At 37.7% G+C, this 19,208-nt stretch overlaps 1 protein-coding gene across 2 annotated transcripts in view; it reads left to right on the top strand.

The window, feature by feature from the left end:
* The window catches only part of CHRM3 (cholinergic receptor muscarinic 3), a 556,385-nt gene that overhangs the window by 238,867 nt on the left and 298,310 nt on the right, over positions 1–19,208 (top strand). The window contains exon 3 of one of the 2 annotated variants that reach the window (XM_065922230.1): positions 8,377–8,439. The exons of the other annotated variant lie outside the window; for it this stretch is intronic. The gene's annotated coding sequence lies outside the window, so the exon portion shown is untranslated. The remainder of the gene's footprint in view (positions 1–8,376; positions 8,440–19,208) is intronic. 2 annotated transcript variants of the gene reach the window in all.

Raw genomic sequence — 19,208 nt, 5'->3', positions numbered from 1 at the left:
GGAGCTATGGTTTTGGAATGTCCTCATTTGATTTTTATCCTTATACTGAAAGGTGTTAGTTAGCAGAGAGGGATATTTCTCTTTTGGCATCATACATGTTTTACTCAAAGGTCATTTTTCATTTTAAATTCACCACTTGGAAACCAAGGACAAAATTCAGAAATGGTAGAACTTGGGCTAAGTGATTCTTTAATTTTCAACTTAAACATTCTATAAATTTATGGGTTTTAAGGAAAGGCAGAAGCCAAAACTACAGATAAAGTTCAGCATAATCTGTAGGCTTTTGTTCACTGTAGAATTGAATATAACATTGGGAGTGTATTAGTCTAGGATTGGTATAACAAAATACCAGACTAGGTAGCTTAAACTACACACATTTCTGCTTTCCTCGTTCTGGAGCCTGATGGGTCAGGATCAAGGTGCCATCAGGGCCGGTTTCTGGGGAGGCCTCTGTCTTTGGCTTGCAGACAGCCCCTTGTCAGTGTGTCTTCCTGTGGCCTTTGTATGCACAGGGTTTGGGGTGGGAGGGGGAGGGGGAGCACATGATCTCAAGTGCACTCAGGTACTTCTTCTTATAAGGACACCATTCTTGTTGAATTACAGCCACGACCTTAAGATCCTATTTAAGTCACATTGGGACTTACGGCTTTAACCTATTACTTTGAGGAAGACACAATTCAGTCCATAACAAGGAGAAAAATAGGCCTGGGATACTATAGGATACTAAAGTTGTATATGTTTCATTTTATGCTAAGTTTCTGCTTTCTAAGTTTTCACTCCCTCTTTTAGTAAAAGCAGTAAATTTAAGTGACATTTAACTGTCTTTTCCAGCCAGCAGTCATAATCTTTAAAGTCTAATTTTATAAAGGCATGCATTATTTCATTAAATTGTTAAAATGTCTTTAACATTTTATGCAGAATATATGCATATATCTTTCTAAAGAGTTATGTTTAAAAATATGTTTTTTAAGAACTTTTCCTTTTAAAATAGCTTTAGTGCTGAAAGAACTGTTTAAATCTCAGTTAGTTGTTAGAAGTCATCAGTTTCTATTATTTAACTGCCACTATAAAAGTATTAATTGGTTGTTAAATACTTTCTTCTGATTTATAAAAAAATCAAAATATAGAAGAACACAAAAATCACATCTAATTACAGAAAGGACCAACAAACAAACATTAATATTGTGAAATTCCTTTTAGTCAATTTTCTATGTCCATTGAACAAAAAGTGAAATTACAAAGTTTGAATAGTACTCTTCACCCTGTTTTGTGTATCAAGTTGAATTCAGCCTCCAGCTTTTATCTCAGCAGTATGAGATTAGGTTTGCTGAAATTGGATTGACAAGTGGTCCTTTTCTACAAATGAGGGTGACATTTTCTTCTCCCATTAAGACTCTCTGCCAAAATTGAAATGGAAAACAATACTTTCCACTTAATTGACATTTGATACTGCCTTGAGTTTCTTGAACTCTTGGTGTAATGAGACTTTAGAAGAGTCTCGGTATCCACGCCTGTAGTCCTCAGACTCAGGCACTTGTAAGAATTTAAGACTATCACCTTGTAAGTCTCAGGCCTACCCAGTCTCTGTGTAGTAAGTGGGACTCATTCCTCTGTTAGTGGTTTCTGGGAGAACATTCAAGAGATCTGGAGTAGATCTTGGCAAGAGACCTTCTTTAGTTTAACTTCGTCAGATCCTGTTTTGCTCTCCTCATTCTTAAACGTAGATGCCACCCACCCCTACCCCAGCACACCTCCTCTGAAGGTAAGAGATTTAGTAATCTGACCTATTACACTCTTTGCCAGTCCACTTACCCCAGACTACTAAACTGTGCCCATGTTCCCAATCACTGGCTGAGGGCTGATCAGCTTACATGAACCAACAAGTTGGCTACCATCTTGATAACAAGTGTGGAACCTCCCCAGAAGACTTCTGATACTGTGCTCCCCCTCAGCCCAGCCTAGCCCAGTGGCCATTCTTCTGGGTTTGTAGTGTCTCCTCAGACATTTGTCAGCTGAAAACAATGCACTGTCTAAAAGCTGAGAATTGTTTTATTGGGCAGACATACTGAGGACTTCAGCCCAGGAGACAGCCACTGATGGACTGCTCTGAAGAGGTAATGGAGGAGCCAGGATACAAAGGCATTTATGCAAAGTAACTCAGTACTCAGAACATCAAATGATTATTGTTAGTTAAAGAGAAATAGACATCCCTAGTTAATGAATTTAGCACTCTTCTATGTATAGGAAGTTGCAAGAGTCCGAACTTATTAAAATCATTCCTTCGATATGCACCTTAACTATTTCACGCTCGTGTTCTGCTTTTCTTCTTCCTGAATCTCCTCAGGGTACACTGGCAAGGGGCAGCTGCAGTGGCTGATGACCTGATGGCCACAACATCCTTTGTTTACTAATGTGGCGGGAGCAGTCTTCATTCACAAGCTTCAGTCAAGGGTGACACAGCACTCATTGATTTAAAAAAAAAAAAAAAAAAACTCCCAGAGTGAGTGATTTTCTTTCTCTGAAATGCCGTTCTCATTTGCGGTCTCGTCCCTTCCACAGTGTTGTGCTGCCTGGAAAACCCAGGTAGAGCCTCTTTTAGAGTAGCTGGTGTCCACCAAGAACTCTCGCTGTGCTGCTCTAACGCCCATCAACCAAAACAGCTAAAACTCTTCTCACAATCCTTGTAGAGAATAGTGGGCCAATGGAACTCTACCATTCAAACTAGGAGTTGTGTTAATGAGTAAACATTAACTTACTTGGATGAATAAAATAAGGATAGACAAAGGCAAAGGAATATAGATGGCAAAAGATGACTCAGCACCAAGTTTTTGTCTCAATAATCTCTGTGGAGCTGTGGTTCTACACAGAGCAAGTGAGCAGAACATCTGTTTCTTTATCTATAAAATGCAAGTAGCAGTAGGGCTGTGAAGATGAAATGATTGGATGTATGTCAAGGCCTTGGAATAGCACCTGGAATATGGCAAGCATTCACTAAATATTTTTTGTTGTTAGTATTGATAATATTGTTAAATGGAATTTAAAATGGAAAAGATCCAAGCTTTTGTATATCAATTTTACCAGTTTCTTACTGGTCAACTTGGAAACAATTATTTGATCCCTGAACCTCCTCTGCAAATGAGAAAAATAACCAGTCTGGTGCACAAGAAACAACTTGTTCTCTTAACCTCTTTCAACTGCTGTCATTTTTGTTTTCCTTCAGTTACAAAGGAATGAATAATTTTACTCATAAGAACTGCTGTATGTTTTCATTGGTCCTCTCTCTCTCACTGGATGTGTTGGGCTGGCTAAACTGAGAAGGGCACTGAAGGAGACAAATCAGAATACAAATCTGAATGAACAACTATATTTAGTGAGTGCTATTTTTTCATAAATACTGAATGCAAACCAGACCTAGCATAATATCTGCATTTTGAAACTATATTTATCCTATTCCCATGAAACAAATTGTCAGGCTCAACTTTGTCAAAGCACTTGTTATTTGGTCTTCAAATAAAGATATGTTGTGAAATTAAGTGGGGAAATATTCTAGGTCTTCTCTGAGAGTTTGGGGTTTAATTTCATCCAAATACTAGAAGTTAATTAGTTAAGCTTATCTGTTTCAAAACTGTGAGCAGGTATAAGAAAGTTAGTTAAGTTGCTCAGTCATGTCCAACTCTTTGCGACCCCATGGACTGTAGCTTGCCTGGCTCCTCAGTCCATGGAATTTTCCAGGCAAGGATACTGGAGTGGGTTGCCATTTCCTTCTCCAGAGGATCTTCCCAGCCCAGGGATCAAACCTGGGTCTCCCATACTGCAAGCAGACTCTTTTCTGTCTGCGCCACCAGGGAAGCCCGTGAGCAGGTATAATGCTATCCAAATTAGAGGGCTACAGATTCATTTATCATCCACTTAGATTGCAAAACATCCATTAAAATGCTTTGCATCTTCCTAGGCATAGGAGAATATGCACACTCAAAATAATTAGAAAATAGGGAAATTTGATTTTTGAAAAAATTTTAAGGAAATGGAACAGCTTAAATTATCATATTAAGCCTCCAAAACTGCTACCTCGTTGAGTGGTCTTCTCAGAGTCTGTGTTCCAGAAACACCTGATAAGCTGATAGAAAGAAACTACTACTTTAAAGATACTATCAAAATAGCCTACCATTCTTTATATACATCCTAAATCAAGGTAATGTTTTGTTGACCTATTAAAAGAGCCTGACACCTAGTCTTCCATAATTATTTTTCTGTCTCTTTCTTTGTTTTCCAAATTAGTTAGCTAACTGCATAATTACAGTGACAATCTCTGGAATCACCAACCATATTTTTATTTTGAAACCTTTTAAGCCATGTTTGCTAGCATTCAGAAGAGCCTGTCATTTATACTCAGAGATTTGAAGCTTATTCCTTAATGAATGTCATATACAATTAATTTGCAATAGAGTGAATGTGAAGCCAGGATTAAAGCCAGTTCCCTCGATGGTTTTCACAATGAATACTTTGCTCGATCTAATACTAGAGAAACTTAGATAAACTTCAGCATGTTCAGTACTTGTTTATTGTTCTCTGGTTCATTTAGCACAGAAGGTCTTTTTATTAGCAGATACCTTAATGATTGAATGGTGTTTGTTTCTTTTGGTTATTAATCTTGTAACTTAATTTTTATTGTTGAGAGATATATATTTACTTACTTTAAGTGATGTGAAACCCAATATGTAGGTTTGTTGGAACCCCTAATTGTAAATTAGGCAAGTGTGTTCTGGATATTTATTAGTTTTAATGATAAAACCCATATAACAAAGACTTACTGAGAAACTACTGTGTGCAAGGTACTTAGTAAGTTACTATGAGAAAACTGGCACATGCCTCAGTGGAATTCACAGAGTACTTGCCCTTTGGCCCATTAGATTCGATGAAGAATCTATGGTGAAATATGAATTCCAGGCTCACTGGTATGTCCCATACAGCAGAAAAATGTCTGTTTTCTGAGGAGAATGTCTGTTTTCAGAGGAGAGACAGAAAGCAGTATTAAAGATGCCTCCATATTCCTTGATTATACTTTCTTTATTTTAGACTCTTTTGGATTTCATTTTTGTCAGCAAGATTGGTTTTCCTTGTTTGATGACTTACCCATCACTTCCTCTAGTCGGATTGAGCGTGTTACTATACTACTGAATCTTCTCATGAAGTTCCCATCATACAGAGACCATTTCCCAAAGAGATGCCAGAATTTAAATAGAGCAGAGCGGTTAGTGGGAAAGATAGCCTGGAGTCAAGTGACCTCTGCTCACTGACTCACTAGCCTCAGTCTCCCTATGCATAAAGTGAATGGGTCTCATGAAAAATTAGCTTCTACCATTGCCTTCCTTAGGACACATTCCTCTGATTGGGGATCCCAAGAGAAGAGCAATATAAGAGGCCTCCCTTGGGTCAAGTGCCTTCCTTTTGCCAAAAGTAGGAGAGGATCCCTTAATGGATACTTTCAGCACTGGGAGCCATAGCAGGGGGAGAGGCCCCAGAGGGGGAGGGATGCTGAGCTGGCAAAGTGACTGATGTTCTTTAAAATAGTGCTTCTCAAACTATGAAGGACCGATGGCTTTTTTTTCTTTTCTTTCTCCCCAGTCCTTTGCAAATTGATACCTTTTTTAAAAAGATGTATAAGATACAAACCTATCTCTAAGTTATTAATCAAGTGTTCCTCCATCTCTCAGATTATCCTGTTGCACAGTCTCAGAGGAGCTTCTCTTATCCTTGCTGAGGAAATGCCTCCAAAATGCCCTAGAATCCCTCTGCTTCTCTTTTTGCAGCCTCTTCTCATCCTCTGGTCATCTGACTTAACCTTCACCTCTCAAGAAACTGCAAGGTCTTCCTTTTAAAAATCCAATAATATCTTGTCAGGTTTCATCCTCAAGTTCTCCTCTAGCACTTACTATTCCTTCTGGATGGAAGCTTTATCCTCAAGGACATCCCTCACAAGAACACATTTCCCTCCTTCTCCTCTCGTGAAACTTAGTGCCTTTTTCTTTGATTCAGGGCCCAATTCTTAGGCTCTGTGCTCTTTAAAAATATGAATATCAGTGTCCAAAATGTGGTTATGAGATTTTCTTTCAGATTTGATTGTATCCCAAGATATTTGCAAACAATATATCTGATAAGGGACTGAAATCCAAAATATATTTTAAAAACTCATGCCACTAAATGTCAAAACAAAAGTAATCTGATTAGGAAATGGGCAGAAGACCTGAAGAGACATTTTCCCACAGATATACAGGTAGCCACCTGGCACATGAAAAGATGCTCAGCATGACTAGTTATCAGGTAAATATTCAAATCAAAACTACAGCGAGGCACTTCCCTGTTGGTCCAGTGGTTAAGAATCTACCTTGCAATGCAGAGGCCACCAGTTCAATCCCTGATCTGAGAAGATCCCACATGCCATGGGGCAACAAAGTCTGTGTGCCACAACTACTGAGCCCATGCTCTGGAGCCTGCAAGCTGCATCCTCTGAGGCCATGCGCCACAACTACTGAAGCCTGTGCACTCTAGAGCCTGTGTTCTGCAACAAGAGAAGCCACTGCCATGAGAAGTCTGTGTGTGTACTGTACTAGAGAGTAGCTCCCATTCACCACAACTAGAGAGAGCCCACACACAGCATCAAAGACACAGTGTAGTCAAAAGTAAAGAAATAGTCCACATTAAAAAAAAAAAAAAAACTAAGATACGATCTAATGCCTGTCAGAATAGCTATTATCAAAAAGACAAGAAATAACAAGCATTGGCAAGAATGAGTAGAAAAAGGGACCCTAGTACACTGTCACTTGGAATATAAATTGCAGCCACTATGGAAAACAATATGGAGGATCCTCAAAAAATTAAAAATAGAACTACCATATGATCCAGCAATTGCACTTCTGGATATTTATCCAGAGAAAACAAAAACACTAATTTTAAGAGATATATGCACCCCTATTATTTGCAATAGCCAAGATATATATGCAATTGAAGTGTGTACTGATAAAAGAGTGGATAAAGAAGATGCAGTATTCTGGAATGTTACTCAGCCATAAAAAGGAATGAAATCTTGTCATTTATAACAACATGTGTAGACCTAGAGGATGTCACACTCAGGGAAATAAGCCAGAGAGAATAAAATAAATACCATATGATTTCACTTATATGTGGAGTATAAAAAGCAAGCAAATGGACAAAATAAAATAGACTCATAGATACAGAAGACAAATTGATGGCTATAAGAGGGGAGAGAGATGGGAAAACAGATGAAATAAGTGAAAGAGATTAAGAGGTTAAAAATTCCAATTGTAAAATAATAAGTCACAATGATACAATGTACAGCATAGGAAATACAACCAATAATATTGTAACAACTTTGTACCATGACAGATGGTTCAGTTCAGTCACTCAGTCCTTTCAGACTTTTTGCAACCCCATGGACTGCAGCACGCCAGGCCTCCCTGTCCATCACCAACTCCTGGAGTTTATACAAACTCGTGTCCATTGAGTCGGTGATGCCATCCAACCATCTCATCCTCTGTCCCCTTCTCCTCCTGCCTTCAATCTTTCCCAGCATCAGGAGCTTTTCCAGTGAGTCAGTTCTTTGCATCAGGTGGCCAGTGTATTGGAGTTTCAGCTTCAGCATCAGTCCTTCCAATGAAAATTCAGGACTGATTTCCTTTAGGATGGACTGGTTGGATCTCATTGCTGTACAAGGGACTCTCAAGAATCTTCTCCAACACCACAGTTCAAAAGCATCAATTCTAGATACCATTACAAATGGTATGTAGACTTAATGGCAGTGATCATTTCATAATGTGTACAAATAGTGAATCACTGTTGTACACTTGAAACTAATAGGATATTGTATGTCAATTATAGTTCAGTTTATAAAGATTTGGCTCTATCTCTGTGTTAGAATTTAGCTGGTCATAAGATAATAGTATGTATATTCTCCCAATAGTGTCTGGAAGAAGATAATGGACTAGAACTTCTAAGTAGACAGTGCTGACTCATTCACTGAAAAAGTAAGACACCATCGCTAACACCATCGCTAAAATAAGGGATAAGCAACTCCTTTTGTTTCCTTCTTACTTGATGCCTTTCTTTGTGTCTGGAGCTTTGGCAGGTATGAGAGGTGAAACTATAGAAAGAGCCTTTCATCCAAAGTCAATAGGTATGTTTTCTTTGTCAATAACAGGTTCCTTAACTCTCTGACCACCTGCGTCATGATATATGAAATCTCTTTCTACAAAATTTTGTAATTTTCTTATATTTCTTCAAATCATTGTGTGTGATAGTTGACTTTCCCTTTTCATGATCCTAGCTTTGTGTAAGCTCCATTTTCTTATTCTCTTCTAGCACCTGTGTTCTAATTAGAGGTGAAATAAATGACATTCAGAACTTCCACTAAGGTACTATAAGGTAAGATCCTTTCATGTGTTGAATTCTTTGCTTTAAAAGGGGGCCTTATGGCTTAATTTATGAGAAGAGCTTGAGGAGGAATAGGAATTCTGTTTGGTGCTTTTTAATATAATTCATAATCATTACTGTACACATCTTAATGTAAATATACAGTCATGCTCAATTTTGTGTATCTTAATAAAGATGCTTTTTTTTTTTAAGTTGTTTGCTCATCAGATTCAAAATTACAGTGAAGGTATTTGTTGAAATATGAGATAAGTTGATTTTATTTCAAGAGCTTGTTTGTATCTTAACTGTAGTAACATAAGGGTTTTAAAAATGCCATTAGATTTCTTAAAGCAGGAGACAAATATTGCACTTCAACAAGGTTGTTAGGTCCTGTGATACTCAAATCTAAATGGAGAATTAGCTGGCTCTAGCATTCATATCTGGTCATGATGCTGGATATATTTCTGTATCTTATTTATTCTTCATAAATAGTGCCATCAGGGTTAAGTGTTATGATCCCTATTTTACAAATGAGGAAACCGATGCTTTGATATGTTAAGAACTTTATCCTATGATAATGTCAAAGGCAAGGTTTGATCTTGGACATGTCAGATGCCCTTCCCTGTGCTCTTCTACCTTAATGCTGGTCCTCACATTATGAGGCCAGGAGCCTGTACTATTGCTGTGAGATTGTTAGTACACTAATCCTTTGAATGTTCTTTAGTGACACAGACATTCTACTAAATTATCCATTTATAAAACAAAGTGAACCGAGACTATTCCATATATAGAAAAGATATGGTTTGGGGGACTCAGGATGAATTGAAATTGCTTATGAAAGCAAATAAAAGAAATACTAATTCCAAGTTTCTTCTTTTGTTTTTTGTGCTTTAAAATAAAGGTTTAGGAGTAATGTTGCTAGTATGGCCCCCAAAACTAAGCTTTTAAACTATAGTCCTGATATTAAATACTTTCCACTCATTAGGCTCAGAAAAAAATACAGGTTAAAGATAAATTATATAATGAAATTCCTTTCCAAAGAAAGTCATGCAAGATATTGAATAAGGTACTGAGCTGAGTCGGGGGAAGGAGGTGCTGGTTAATGGAAAAGTCCCTGGGCTGGAAAATAGGAAATGGGAAATGCAGGTGACAGCAGCTCTTGAAGGCTTAAAAAAGCTACTTCACCTCTCTGGACCTTTGTTCTTTATTTGTAAATGGAGGGTGTACTGGTACTCTCTTAATATAAAATAATAACTTGCCTTTTGGATGTCCATTGCCAATGCAGGGAAGTGCTATGTCTACTAAAGTCACCTTTTTTCTTTATGGCCATTGAACTAAAGAGTTATCAGTTATTTTCCTTTTCCTGTTCTTTACTTTAAATACATCCTGAAACTTAATTTCTTTTTATTCTGTTACCATCCTGATTATCATTCAGCCTTACTTGGACAACTGTGCAATCTTCCTGATGGTTTCCTGGCTTCTATTCTTTCCGCACCAAAATCCATTCTGTGTGCAAGACTAGTGTCTAGGGGAACCTGGATTAGAGCTTGTTGTTCTGTGTGCTTGTGCTTGTGCATGCTCAGCCATGTAGGACTCTTTGCAACCACAAGGACTGGGGTCCACCAGGCTCCTCTGCCCAGGAGATTTCCCACGCAAGAATACTGGAGTGGGTTGCTATTTCCTTCTCCATGAGATCTTCCTGACCCAGGGATTGAACCCTAGGCTCTTACCTCATCTCCTGCATTGCAGGTGGATTCTTTACCCCCAAGCCACCACAAGAATCCAACTAACTACTCTCTGTAAATGAGCACTGTTCTAGCTACCCAAATTTAATTCCTTTTAAAAACTAGAAGTTTTATTTTTAAGGCATATTAAAATATTCCCATATGTAAAAAATACTTATTTGTGTAGCTTGAGGGGTTTAGGCAAGACATGAAGAATTCTCACGTGTTTATGGTTTGTTTTATGGTCTAAGCTCCTTGAGGGTAGGGATTCCCTAGTCTCTTCCTCACTGTGTGAACTACAGTACCTCTAAAGATGCCTGTTCCCTGCAAGAAACTTAGTAAATATTTGTTGAATGAATGAGTATAGAGTCAGAAAATGCTTTAGGTAAAATGTCTCAAAAAAAATTAAACAGTGCTTATAGATATCCCCGAAAGGCTTATTGTTTTAGACGGAGGGTGGGGTGAAGACAGAAAAGTAGAGGAAAAGATGAAAAAACAAATTCTGGGAAAGGGGACAGATAGCATTGCACACAGAATATAGCAGTAAATCGTTTAGAGGGACCACTTGTGGTATTTTCACTAGTGACATTTCTTTTTGTTTTTTTTTAAATCATTTTCTTTATTTGTTTACTTTGACTATGCTGGGTCTTCACTGCTGTGTGGGCTTTTCTCTAGCTCTGGCGAGTAGGGGCCCCTCTCTATTGCAGTGCGTGGTCTTCTTGCGGTGGCTTCTCTTGGAGCACAGGCGTTAGGGCGTGTGGGCTTCCTGGTTGTGGCCCCCATGCTGTAGAGCGCAGGCTCAGTAGATGTGGGGCACGGGCTTAGTTGCTCCAGGGCCTATGGGATCTTCTAAGATCAGGGATCAAACCCAGTACCTCCTGCAGTGGCAGGTGGATTCTCTGCCCCCAGAGAAGCCCTCTAGTGGCATTTCTTATCAGTTGTAATGGTGAAAGAGCCCAGTTCTTTGGATCTTGCATAGATTTATTAGTTAAGCCTGGCACATAAATGATCAGAAATATTTGTTGAATGAAGGCCCAAAAGAATAAAATAATAAATTATTGAACTGCTAAAAGCAAAAGTTTGCTTTTTTTAATAGCCATGATAATATTCCCTTGATGCCAATATTTTTTTTTCCTTTATTTTTATTAGTTGGAGGCTGATTACTTCACAACATTTCAGTGGGTTTTGTCATACATTGACATGAATCAGCCATGGATTTACATGTATTCCCCATCCCGATCCCCCCTCCCACCTCCCTCTCCACCCGAGTCCTCTGGGTCTTCCCAGTGCACCAGGCCCAAGCACTTGTCTCATGCATCCCACCTGGTCTGGTGATCTGTTTCACTATAGATAATATACATGCTGTTCTCTCGAAACATCCCACCCTCCCTTCTCCCACAGAGTCCAAATGTCTGTTCTGTACATCTATGTCTCTTTTTCTGTTTTGCATATAGGGTTATCATTACCATCTTTCTAAATTCCATATATATGTGTTAGTATGCTGTAATGTTCTTTATCTTTCTGGCTTATTTCACTCTGTATAATGGGCTCCAGTTTCATCCATCTCATTAGAACTGATTCAAATGAATTCTTTTTAATAGCCGAGTAATATTCCATGGTGTATATGTACCACAGCTTCCTTATCCATTCATCTGCTGATGGGCATCTAGGTTGCTTCCATGTCCTGGCTATTATAAACAGTGCTGCGATGAACATTGGGGTGCACGTGTCTCTTTCAGATCTGGTTTCCTCGGTGTGTATGCCCAGAAGTGGGATTGCTGGGTCATATGGCAGTTCTATTTCCAGTTTTTTAAGAAATCTCCACACTGTTTTCCATAGTGGCTGTACTAGTTTGCATTTCCACCAACAGTGTAAGAGGGTTCCCTTTTCTCCACACCCTCTCCAACACTTATTGCTTGTAGACTTTTGGATAGCAGCCATCCTGACTGGCATGTAATGATACCTCATTGTGGTTTTGATTTGCATTTCTCTGATAATGAGTGATGTTGAGCATCTTTTCATGTGTTTGTTAGCCATCTGTATGTCTTCTTTGGAGAAATGTCTGTTTAGTTCTTTGGCCCATTTTTTGATTGGGTCATTTATTTTTCTGGAATTGAGCTGCAGGAGTTGCTTCTATATTTTTGAGATTAATCCTTTGTCTGTTTCTTCATTTACTATTATTTTCTCCCAATCTGAGGGCTGTCTTTTCACCTTGCTTATGGTTTCCTTTGTTGTGCAAAAGCTTTTAATTTTCATTAGGTCCCATTTGTTTATTTTTGCTTTTATTTCCAATATTCTGGGATGTGGGTCACAGAGGATCTTGCTGTGATTTATGTCGGAGAGTGTTTTGCCTATGTTGTCCTCTAGGAGTTTTATAGATTCTGGTCTTACATTTAGATCTTTAATCCATTTTGAGTTTATTTTTGTGTATGGTGTTAGAAAGTTCTAGTCTCATTCTTTTACAAGTGGTTGATCAATTTTCCCAGCACCACTTGTTAAAGAGGTTGTCTTTTTTCCATTGTATATCCTTGCCTCCTTTGTCGAAGATAAGGTGTCCATAGGTTCGTGGATTTATCTCTGGGCTTTCTATTCTGTTCCATTGATCTATATTTCTGTCTTTGTGCCAGTACCATACTGTCTTGATGACTGTGACTTTGTAGTAGAGTCTGAAGTCAGGCAGGTTGATTCCTCCAGTTCCATTCTTCTTTCTCAAGATTACTTTGGCTATTCGAGGTTTTTTGTATTTCCATACAAATTGTGAAATTATTTGTTCTAGTTCTGTGAAAAATACCGTTGGTAGCTTGATAGGGATTGCATTGAATCTATAGACTGCTTTGGGTAGAATAGCCATTTTGACAATATTGATTCTTCCAATCCATGAACACGGTATGTTTCTCCATCTGTTTGTGTCCTCTTTGATTTCTTTCATCAGTGTTTTATAGTTTTCTATGTATAGGTCTTTTGTTTCTTTAGGTAGATATACTCCAAAGTATTTTATTCTTTTTGTTGCAATGGTGAATGGTATTGTTTCCTTAATTTCTCATTGTGTTTTTTCATTGTTAGTGTATAGGAATGCAAGGGATTTCTGTGTGTTAATTTTATATCCTGCAACTTTACTATATTCATTGATTAGCTCTAGTAATTTTCTGGAAGAGTCTTTAGGGTTTTCTATGAAGAGGATCTTGTCATCTGCAAACAGTGAGAGTTTCACTTCTTCTTTTCCTATCTGGATTTCTTTTACTTCTTTTTCTGCTCTGATTGCTGTGGCCAAAACTTCCAAAACTATATTGAATAGTAGTGGTGAGAGTGGGCACCCTTGTCTTGTTCCTGATTTCAGGGGAAATGCTTTCAATTTTTCACCATTGAGGGTGATGCTTGCTGTGGGTTTGTCATATATAGCTTTTAGTATGTTGAGGTATGTTCCCTCTATTCATGCTTTCTGGAGAGTTTTAATCATAAATGGGTGTTGAATTTTGTCAAAGGCTTTCTCTGCATCTATTGAGATAATCATATGGTTTCTATCTTTCAATTTGTTAATGTGATGTATTACATTGATTGATTTGCGGATATTAAAGAATCCTTGCATTCCTTGGATAAAGCCCACTTGGTCATGGTGTATGATTTTTTTAATATGTTGTTGGATTCTGTTTGCTAGAATTTTGTTAAGGATTTTTGCATCTGTGTTCATCAGTGATATTGACCTGTAGTTTTCTTTTTTTGTGGCATCTTTGTCTGGTTTTGGAATTAGGGTGATGGTGGCCTCATAGAATGAGTTTGGAAGTTTACCTTCCTCTGCAATTTTCTGGAAGAGTTTGAGTAAGATAGGTGTTAGCTCTTCTCTAAATTTTTGGTAGAATTCAGCTGTAAAGCCATCTGGTCCTGGGCTTTTGTTTGCTGGAAGATTTCTGATTACAGTTTCGATTTTCTTCCTTGTGATGGGTCTGTTAAGATCTTCTATTTCTTCCTGGTTCAGTTTTGGAAAGTTATACTTTTCTAAGATTTGTCCATTTCATCCAAGTTGTCCATTTTATTGGCATAGAGCTGCTGGTAGTAGTCTCTTATGATCCTTTGTATTTCAGTGTTGTCTGTTGTGATCTCTCCATTTTCATTTCTAATTTTGTTAATTTGGTTCTTCTCTCTTTGTTTCTTAATGAGTCTTGCTAATGGTTTGTCAATTTTGTTTATTTTTTCAAAAAACCAGCTTTTAGCTTTGTTGATTTTTGCTATGGTCTCTTTAGTTTTTTTGCATTTATTTCTGTCCTAATTTTTAAGATTTCTTTCCTTCTGCTAACCCTGGGGTTCTTCATTTCTTCGTTCTCTAATTGCTTTAGGTGTAGAGTTAGGTTATTTATTTGGTTTTTTTCTTGTTTCTTTGTGTAAGCCTGTAATGCTATGAACCTTCCCCTTAGCACTGCTTTTACAGTGTCCCATAGGTTTTGGGTTGTGTTTTCATTTTCATTCATTTCTATGCATATTTTGATTTCTTTTTTTATATCTTCTATGATTTGTTGGTTATTCAGAAGCATGTTATTTAGCCTCCATATGTTTGAATTTTTAACAATTTTTTTTCCTGTAATTGAGATCTAATCTTACTGCACTGTGGTCAGAAAAGATGACTGGAATGATTTCAAATTTTGAATTTCCCAAGACCAGATTTATGGCCCAGGATGTGATCTATTCTGGAGAAGGTTCCGTGTGCACTTGAGAAAAAGGTGAAGTTGATTGTTTTGGGGTGAACTGTCCTATAGATATCAATTAGGTCTAGCTGGTCCATCGTGTCATTTAAGGTTTGTGTTTCCTTGTTAATTTTCTGTTTAGTTGATCTATCCATAGTTGTGAGTGGGGTATTAAAGTCTCCCACTATTATTGTGTTACTATTAATTTCCTCTTTCATACTCGTTAGCGTTTGCCTTACATATTGTGGTGCTACTATGTTGAGTGCATATATATTTATAATTGTTATGTCTTCTTCTTGGATTGATCCTTTGATCATTATGTAGTGTCCTTCTTTGTCTCTTTTCACATCCTTTATTTGAAAGTCTATTTTATCTGATATGAGTATTGCGGCTCCTGCTTTCTTTTGGTCTCCGTTTGCGTGAAATATTTTTTTCCAGCCCTTCACTTTTAGTCTGTATGTGTCTCTTGTTTTGAAGTGGGTCTCTTATCGACAGCATATATAGGGGTCTTGTTTTTGTATCCATTCAGCCAATCTTTGTCTTTTGGTTGGGGCATTCAACTCATTTACATTTAAGGTAATTATTGATAGGTGTGGTCCCGTTGCCATTTACTTTGTTGTTTTGGATTCACGTTTATACAACCTTTCTGCATTTCCTGTCTAGAGAAGATCCTTTAGCATTTGTTGAAGAGCTGGTTTGGTGGTGCTGAATTCGCTCAGCTTTTGCTTGTCTGTAAAGCTTTTGAATTCTCCTTCGTATCTGAATGAGATCCTTGCTGGGTACAGTAATCTAGGTTGTAGGTTATTCTCTTTCATTACTTTAAGTATGTCCTGCCATTCCCTTCTGGCCTGGAGGGTTTCTATTGATAGATCAGCTGTTACCCTTATGGGAATCCCTTTGTGTGTTATTTGTTGTTTCTCCCTTGCTGCTTTTAATATTTGTTCTTTGTGTTTGATCTTTGTTAATTTGATTAATATGTGTCTTGGGGTGTTTCACCTTGGGTTTATCCAGATTGGGACTCTCTGGGTTTCTTGGACTTGGGTGGCTATTTCCTTCCCCATTTTAGGGAAGTTTTCAGCTATTATCTCCTCGAGTATTTTCTCATGGCCTTTCTTTTTGTCTTCTTCTTCTGGGACTCCTATGATTCGAATGTTGGGGCATTTCACATTGTCCCAGAGGTCCCTGAGGTTGTCCTCATTTCTTTTGATCCTTTTTTCTTTTTTCCTCTCTGCTTCATTTATTTCCACCATTTTATCTTCTACCTCACTTATCCTATCTTCTGTCTCCGTTATTCTACTCTTGGTTCCCTCCAGAGTGTTTTTGATCTCATTCATTGCATTATTCATTTTTAATTGACTCTTTTTTATTTCTTCTAGGTCTTTATTAAACATTTCTTGCATCTTTTCAATCTTTGTCTCCAGGCTATTTATCTGTAACTCCACTTTGTTTTCAAGATTTTGAATCATTTTTATTATCATTATTCTAAATTCTTTTTCAGTTAGATTCCCTATCTCCTCCTCTTTTGTTTGACTTGGTGGGCATTTTTCATGTTCCTTTACCTGTTGGGTATTTCTCTGCCTTTTCATCTTGTTTAGATTGCTGTGTCTGGAGTGGGCTTTCTGTATTCTGGAGGTCTGTGGTTCCTTTTTATTGTGGAGGTTTTACCCAGTGGGTGGGGTTGGACAATTGGCTTGTCAAGGTTTCCTGGTTAGGGAAGCTTGCATCGGTGTTCTGGTGCGTGGAACTTGATTTCTTCTCTCTGGAGAGCAATAGAGTGCCCAGTAATGAGTTTTGAGATGGGTCTGTGTGTTAGCTGTGACCTTGGGCAGCCTGTGTGTTGACGTTCAGGGCTATGTTCCTGCGTTGCTGGAGAATTTGCGTGGTATGTCTTGCTGTAAAACTTATTGGCTCTTGGGTGGTGGTTGGTTTCAGTGTAGGTATGGAGGCTTTTGGACGGTCTCTTATTATTTAAAGTTCCATGTAGTCAGGAGTTTTCTGGTGTTCTCAGGTTTGGGGCTTAAGTCTCCTGCCTCTGGATTTCAGTTTTATTCTTCCAGTAGTCTCAGGACTTCTCCAACTATATAACACAGATAATAAAACTTCTAGGTTAATGGCGAAAAGATTCTCCCCCGTTAGGGACACCCAGAGACGTTCACAGAGTTACATGAAGAAGAGGAGAGGGAGGAGGGAGATAGAGATGAGCAGGAGGAGAAAAGGGGGGACTCAAGAGGCGAGAGACAGATCTACACAGTTGTCTGTTCCCAGAGTGTTCTCCGTAGCCCAGACACCCACAAAGATTCACAGAATTGGATTGGGAAGAGAAGGGGAAAGGAGGAAATAGAGGTGTTCTGAGGTAGAAAATGGAGAGTCAAGATTGGGAGAGAATAATCAACACACTCCTGAATAAAAATGGGAACTGAATATTGGATTCTTAAATGTTCACAATTTATATCGTATACTAAAAAACAAAGATTAAAAATTTAGAGTAGAGGTTAGACTCTTAAAAATACTATATTAAAAACAAAAACCAAAACACACAAAAAAATTTTAGAAATATATATGAACTTCAGTTTAAAAATAGGGCTTCTCTTTTTTTTTTTTTTTGTAAGGTTATAATGTAATGAAAATGAAAATTGAGGAGTAGTAGAGGAGTAATAGAGGACTTTAAAAGGAAGTAATAGGAAAAGAAAAATAGAAAATAGAAGAGACAAAGGAAAAAAAAAGAAAAAAAATTTTTCCTAATTAAAAAAAATCGTAAAAATCTATGAAAATGAAAGTTAAGGAGTAATGGGGGAGTAATAGGGAATTTTAAAAGAAAATAAAAGAGAAAAAAGAAAAAAGAAAAAATTTTTCTTACTTAAAAATAAAAGTAAAAATATATCTAGGAATTTCTCTGGAGCTGTTGAGGTCAGTGTGGGTTCGGCTCAGTTTCAGATAGTTCCTCGTTCCAGCTTACACTTCTCCATATCTACAGGCCCCTTCCGGTGTAGTTGGTGTTATCTACAGGGATTTTAATCTGCTTCACCGGTCCCTTCTGAAGCGGTTCCCTTTGTTTATTTGGCTTCTATTTGCCGTTCTCTTCAGTGCCTAATTTCCGCCCTGACACAGGCGGGCGGAGATGGTCTCTTATTCAGGTTGCTAGTTCCATCGCTCTGCAGGGAGGGGCTGGGCTTCTTTCCCCTCTATGCTGCTCAGGCTCCCAGCTGTTCTATATGGAGCATGCCCTGCGCTGCATGCGGTTCCAGTCCTCCGGTGTTCCACAAAAGCACGGAATAAAAAACTGTGCCTATGATGCCAGTATTTAGTCCCTGTTAGTAACTGAAATTCCAAATACAGTGAGTGTGAAAAATGTTCCATGAAACTGCGTTCAATTACTGTGCTAGGCTTCTCCCTTAGAGAGCTTCAGTTATCCCATCTTCCAGTCAATTGTCACAGGGACAATCCAGGATGCCACACTATGCAAATGTGTTAAAATGCTGATGGGAAAACAGAAGCTCGAAAAATGTTTTATCTGTCAATTAAATGATGTAGCCTTGTGGTTAGATTACAGCAATTCGGGGGCTTTTTGTTTTCTGCTGATTGAGATTTGACAGCTGTTTATAAAATATTTACATTTTGATTTCAGTCACATTGACAGTACTTTAGGATCTTTGGAAGATGATAATTGTATGTTAGGAAAGTGTTTTTAAAAGTTTGAAGCTAATCTGTTGAGGGGGAAAAATCTTTGAAAATTTTTACAAAGGAAGGAAATCCACTTTATAAAATGATAAACTTTTAATAAAAGTAAAAAATGATAGACATTTGGGACCCAGAGACACTATATGTGAAGGAAAGGAGTATCCTTCTCCAGTCTGCCTGTTTTGGGTCTCTTTGCTTTTGTCTAGCTGAATATACATGGTTCTCACCTTTTTTCACTTAATTATGCTGATATGATATTTGTATGATAGGTACGTGGGTAAATTAGTTAGGATTTGAGGACATCTGTATGGACTTTTGTGAAAAAAATTCAATACATATCCTTGGTATTAAGTGAAGAGAAGTTAATGAAACAGAAACAGACTCAAGGACATAGAGAACATACTTATTGGTGTCAAGGTCAGTGGAGGAGGGATGTAATGGGAATTTGGGGTTAGTGGATGCAAACTATTATATAAAGAATAGATAAACAATAAGGTCCTACTGTATGCCACAGGGAAATATATTCAAAATCCTGTGATAAACCATAGTAGAAAAGAATATGAAAAAGAATATATATATATATGTATAACTGAATCAGTTTGCTATGCAGCAGAAATTAACATCTTATAAATCAACTATATTTTAGAAAACTAAATTTTAAAGAGAAGAATAGAAAATAAAAAGTTTTTGAAATAAGAATAAG

This window comes from Muntiacus reevesi, chromosome 2 (assembly GCF_963930625.1).
Source record: "Muntiacus reevesi chromosome 2, mMunRee1.1, whole genome shotgun sequence".
In the NCBI taxonomy this organism is placed as follows: Eukaryota; Metazoa; Chordata; class Mammalia; order Artiodactyla; family Cervidae; genus Muntiacus; species Muntiacus reevesi.
The sequence above is the reverse complement of the archived record's forward strand: the minus strand, read 5'-3'. Positions and strand labels throughout refer to the sequence as shown.